General features: G+C 43.7%; 1 pseudogene across 1 annotated transcript in view; it reads left to right on the top strand.

Moving 5' to 3' along the window:
• Nucleotides 1-458: 458 nt before the first annotated feature.
• Nucleotides 459-6,000, top strand: part of LOC311139989 (von Willebrand factor D and EGF domain-containing protein-like) — a 28,146-nt pseudogene continuing 22,604 nt past the window's right edge. Inside the window, exons 1-2 of the transcript in view lie at nt 459-534; nt 5,397-5,587. The product of the transcript in view is annotated as a von Willebrand factor D and EGF domain-containing protein-like (transcript). The remainder of the gene's footprint in view (nt 535-5,396; nt 5,588-6,000) is intronic.

Genomic DNA, 6,000 nt, shown 5'->3' with positions numbered 1-6,000 from the left:
TGGAAAGCTGCATCAGTTCTCAGTGAATGAATGACCACAATCATGACGACTCGACCACTTTCCTGTTGATACAGCTGAATAGTCCCCGACTTCAATACTCTTATCACTTGTCCTTGTCCAAACAGTCGCCGCTGTAGATTCGGTCGAGATAAGGTTAGTGGATGCTCCTCCTAATATGATGCTGCTATTGCTCGTGGAGTTTGTTGTCACGCGCCGCAGTCCGGTGTGCCGGGGAAGTGCTTTTGTCAGCTCTTGCGAACCTCCTAGAAACGGACTTTCTTTGACTCTCGGCTGTGTCTTTGATTTTATCTTATTTCAGCCTATCCCTACTCCTTTTTTAGCCTAATGGAAAACCGAAGGCAGCTGAACTGAGCATACCTTTTGAGGAGCCAAGGACCTTTGTAAAACCGTGGTCTGTCAGTGGTCATTTTGGAAGGCTTCACATTGGCTCGTGAACGATGAAACTTCAAATAGTTGTGAAACTTTTTTATTTCCTTATCATTTTACTCCCAAATACAATGTTTTCTCAAACAGGTAAGTGATATGCTAATGTTATTAACTGATAATGCTACATTGGGACTAAATTGTATGTAGACCGTAAAATGAAGTGCGAAAATTACCTGTAGACTACCAATGGGTTTCAAGCTTCTTTTTTCAAAGGACATGGTTTTTGATGAACATTGTGAACACAGTACGCCTACTATTATGAGCGGGGGGATAAATGTCCCGTAGCTATGGAAGAAAAGGTCACAATACAGTTTTGAATGCTGAAAATATATAATTTATTAGAGCCAGATAAACATTTTCAAAAGTCTCAGATGATTTTGAACCTGCTCTCTCCATTCTTTAGTCCTGTCCATCTGGTAAGAATGTTGTAGATCTGTCGCATGTGTACTGATAGTAAAGTTCATCAATCAAGGTGCTGTCATCCAAGGGCACATACCTACTATGACTCTCATTGCTATGGCAGTCTGTTGACCTGTCATTGGAGGCAGCAGGGGCCAAGCCTGTCTCTGTGTCTTCTCCAACTACAAAAGCCTTTGACCCCTGTGGCCAAGGTGGGAAGAGACACGTGTCCATGAGGGCTGCACACTCTGACAGGGATATGGTGCTGAAGGGTATCTCAGGACATTGACTGTGAGAGTTCCCGTCTTGGCTGAAGAGAGATGGACTGACCAGGTGCTGCTGAGAGTGAACGATGATAGGGTAGCTCTGAAAGCTCCTGTCGTCACCTGCAACGTCCTGTCCGACTGCCATCACTGTGTCATAGTTAGTTGGGCTATGACTTTTCACTTGGCTGCGAATGCTCTGACTCATGCTCATCTCATGTTGGCCTTTCAGTCCCACAGCTCTCACTTTTGGGGTTTTCTCTCCATCTTGCTCTCTATTCATCTTGTCTTCGTCTCTCTTTTCCCTCATGCTGTTCTGCTCTTCATTAACCATTAGCATATATTTCTGCTTCTGACACAAGTCTCTGTCAGAGGTACCCATATCTTCTGTTTGGGCCTCAATTGCCTGACTTGGAAGATTCACCATATCAGTAGCATCCCATCTCTTATACATATCGTTTGTGTTCCCAAACCTCTGATAGTTTGTATAAGAGGTGTTGTCAATTTTGGTTCCAGTCTTGCCCATCACCTCCATCAATCTCCTATATTTCCGAGTGAAACTGTTGGGGTCTCTTTTTGGCCTCGACCTAACAGCTCGTCGCCTCTTCTCCTTCTCTCCTTCCATCACCATAGAGGGGATGCTGGGATCAACCACTGACATGGGAGGTATAGCAACACCCACCATGGTTGGAGCACAGTGGTATGGTTGGGGATATGGCTGTGAGGACCAGGTGGGCCAGGCTGGTCCAATAGGCATCATCGGAAGGGGCTGAGGGTGTGCAGTGTAGACATAATCAATCAATTGTGTAGATGGCTGGATGATACCTCCAGAGGTGTAGGCCTCTGTGGAAATGTTTGCAAGAACAGCAGAATCTAGGCCCATATTTGAAGGGTGTCCTGTATATTGAAGACAATCAAATTAGTTTGCTATTAAATATTTGAGAAATCATGACCATCTAGGTTATCTATTTTTGTTAGGCTTGCAATTAATAGTAATCATATTTGATGCTAGTACGATCTAAGTACACTTTCTTTGTGAAGCATTTTCGGATTATTTCATAATCTTTTGTATTGTGGTTCTGCTACTATTCTAGACTGAACAAAAGACGTTCAAACAACATACACTTACCATGATCTTGCTGTAATAATTGTTGTTGGTAATTGTACTGAAAGTTCATTTTCATCCTCTGCTCTTATGTCAGACACATTGTAAAGGACAAACCTACATAAAATCAAGAGCATCAGTAGCACATTTTAGAATGTTTTTAGAATGTTGCTCCACCATTACCTGACTGTGATGTCAGAACTGTTACTGAGGTGAACACAGCTGATGTTACTGTGGCAACTACCAAACATTCCTGCTCCGAGCTGGAACTGTCATTGGATACATTAGATTACAACATAGATGTAAGGGAAGTAGAAGACAATCACATACAAAGTGGAGCTCCTCACTGTGCATAGTGGATTTGACAATTCCCTGTAAATCACATCACATTAAATTAGTGAAACACGACTGTCCGTGACATGCATAGAGTACAGTGACAGACAATGTAGAAGACATAGAAGTGAACCACCTTTACCATCTTTTGTAGTATACCCTGTGCATCACTATAGTTTACGAAAAGATACACAAAACACGTGCAAACAAAAAATTGCCATTCATTTATTCCAGATCTCCATTAGTTTTTTCCAGGCACTCATGGTGCCCTTCAGGATGGGTACTGTGGGACTACTCAGGTAGTTCTCCAGAGTGTACTGCTCCCTGTTGATGAACACATTATGGTCCCAGCCCTGTTTAGTGATCCGGGACACCCTTTCTCTCTGCTGCTGGGTCTTCCTCTTCATGTCCTCCCTCTCCTCCCTCTGCCACAGAGAGATGGGCACCGAGGCCTGCCACGGGCTGGGGAAGTAGAGGGAATCAGGGGGGGGTAACCTCCCATGCTGCCCAGGAGGGGTTGGGTGATGGTACGTGTTGGGTAATGAGGGAAACTGATGGCGAGAACCACGGTACCTTCTCCTTAGGTGAGGGTTGGGGGCTTTGAACAGGGTGTGGTTTTGGGTAGTGGGTGGTGCGAAGGGTTGGGAGTGTGTGGGGTCGCTATGGATTGTTCCCCCTAATGAAGTTGGTTGCCTACTCTGACAGAATGGGGAGACAAACTTGGTTGTGCAGCTAGCAGACTTCTGTGAAAGGTTGTCAAGTGTTATTGGGTTGTCAAAGACAGTTGGTTTTGCAGACGAAGGATGTTCAGCTTGGGATGCCCCAATAGTATCTACATCATCTCGTATTATTTTTTCCACCACTGAGGAGTTACAGTTTGCTAAGGTAACATGAATCGTCTCAAAGTCTAGCAGTGCCTGGTCCATCAAAATGACTTTTTCTTCTGTCATTTGTTCATTGGGAATGGACTGGTTGGACTGATTGGACGTCTGAGCTTTGACCCCGAGTTTGTGGAAGACCTGAACAGACTGCATCATCTGATGACCCAGACGGCTCCTTGGAGGTTGGGGTGGTCGGGGAGCCTTTGGGGTAGGCCCCGCCTCTAACTTAGCCCCCTTAACGCTACCTTTCTGCTTCCTGGCAGATGAAATGTCTGAACCTGTTCTGTCCCCACCTCCATCTGCAGCATCTCTCCTTGCACATTGAACCACCTCCTTCACAGGACTAGGATTACTCTCCTCTACACCTTCACCATCCCTCTTTTCACCTTCTGTCTTTTCACTGTTCACGCCATCACTACTGTCACCAACCTCTCCAAAGATGGCCGTCTTCTTTGTTGTCTCCCCTCTTCCCTGCTCTGCTTCCTCCTCTTTATTTTTAGTAGCTTCTGTCACAGGGCTTCCTTTAGCCTCCTCCAATGGGACAGCTGGATTGCCAGTGTTCAGTGTTGTGTCAATAGGTGCCATGGTAATGTTGGTTGCAGGTGCTGGTGCTGGTGCAGCCACATATATGTACCCTGGTGGGGGGCATACTGCCCAGATTTGTGGCACTGGTGGTGGCTGAGGGGGCTGACCTTTGGTAGACAACAATGTGCCATAGATAGCATGTTGATGGGTTTGAGGATGAGAAGGAATGGGTTGATGGTGATGATGAAGATAGTGATGTGGGAGATTGGGATGATTAGGAGACTGCTGGAAATGGGCTGTTACAACCGGAGGGTTTGTGCTGTGATCTATGACCAGAGTTATCTGTCCTGCCAGCAAGCTGTTTCCTGAAAGGAAACCAAATTATCATTTTTTTATTCACAAAATATTTTGTACAGTTTATTATGAATGAATGCATTTGTAAAGTCATTATGCCTTTGCCTTGTTAATTTCTGTCATCCAAAATGATAATTTCATGCCAACTTTAGAATAAAGCATAGATAGTTTTTTTTATTTAAAAAATGTATGCACTCACTAACTGTAAGTCGCTCTGGATAAGAGCGTCTGCTAAATGACTAAAATGTAAAAATGTAAAATGTAGTTAGAGAGCTTAAAAGCTAACAGCCAGTTTTGAGAGCTCTGAATTGTAATTGAACAGAAAATTCTTACCTTGTGTTGAGTCAGGTGTGAAGGCGTTACTCTGGAAAGGGTCCTCCATAGTTATAAACAGTTATTTTTGTTATTTTAGATATTTTAACATAATATTTTTTGAAAATACTTTGTTGTTTTGTCAAGTAATTGTTTGATTGATGCACCTAGAATATCAGTGTCACTCTATGATGTCACAATTTTTTACTTGGTTCTGACTAGAGGGAGTACAACTACGACCAGAAGTGACTTTTTCGTAGCAGGTTAGTATAATTTATGCAGCAGGTTAGGATAATTAACGTGGCAGGTTAGGAGACTTAGGTTAAGTTTAGGAAAACGGTTAGGGTTAGCTAAAATGCTCTCCTAACCTGCTACGAAATGTAACGTCTGGTTGTAGCTGTACTACCTCTAGTCACAACTCCTAGACTTTCCATCTCCAGAAAATCATTGTTTTGTTAACTGTCGTTTTTTTGCACAAAAGTACAAACAAGATCACCAAGATCAACATATTTCCAACATTCATTTGTCTCATAATCCCATAACTCCTATTTTACAGTTGTTATGATTAGGCTAGGCCTAGTTATTACATGGTTGCAACATAGTATTGACATAGTGTTTCATTTCTAACTCAGTTGATTGTGTGTGTGTTGAGGGGGTAACTTGGCATCGGTAACTTGTGTGCATATGCGTGCGCGTGTACATGCTTTGAGTGAAAACACAGCAACACCTTATTCACTCATGTTTATGCTATATTTGGCTGCTTGTGTCTATCCTCAGTGCTGCCCCCAGAATGTGCTCCGGGGGGTCACTCTCTGCTCCAGAACCCATACCGCAGCACCAGTTTCAGCTCCCGCAGCCTACAGCAGTCAGCCCTCCAGGACTTCATCTGTGACCATTCCCTCATACCAGGCTGGTACCAGTTCCAGATCTTTGACAAGCCCGCCAGCATGCCCACACAATGTGTGGAGGTAAATACAGATAATACGTTTTATTTTATAGTATTTTTTCTCTCTAGGTCTCAAAGCATGTTACAATGTATGGAGGTCACCCCATCCCCCAATGTGTCGCAAACACCCATATTGTTTCTTGACTGTATCCAGCTTGCTAATAATCACCGAAATGAAAGCTAGACAGTCAGGGAGCATTGGAAATTCCAAAAAACGATGGCTAGAGGACTATCTTTTTTACATATTTTGACGGCGAGGAAATATATATTTTTTAAAATTGTGCCGCCCTCCGGACCTCCTTGAAGACCAATTGTGGCCCCCGGGGAAAAATGAGTTTGACACACCTGGTTTAGGTGGTCTTTCATAGCAAATGCTATGCCTCAGTCAGAACAGTACAGAAGAGCATTGTCCCAATGATATAAGCTAGCTCTTCT

The sequence above is a fragment of the Coregonus lavaretus genome (assembly GCF_964263955.1).
Source record: "Coregonus lavaretus genome assembly, chromosome: 13".
Taxonomy (NCBI): domain Eukaryota; kingdom Metazoa; phylum Chordata; class Actinopteri; order Salmoniformes; family Salmonidae; genus Coregonus; species Coregonus lavaretus.
The sequence above is the reverse complement of the archived record's forward strand: the minus strand, read 5'-3'. Positions and strand labels throughout refer to the sequence as shown.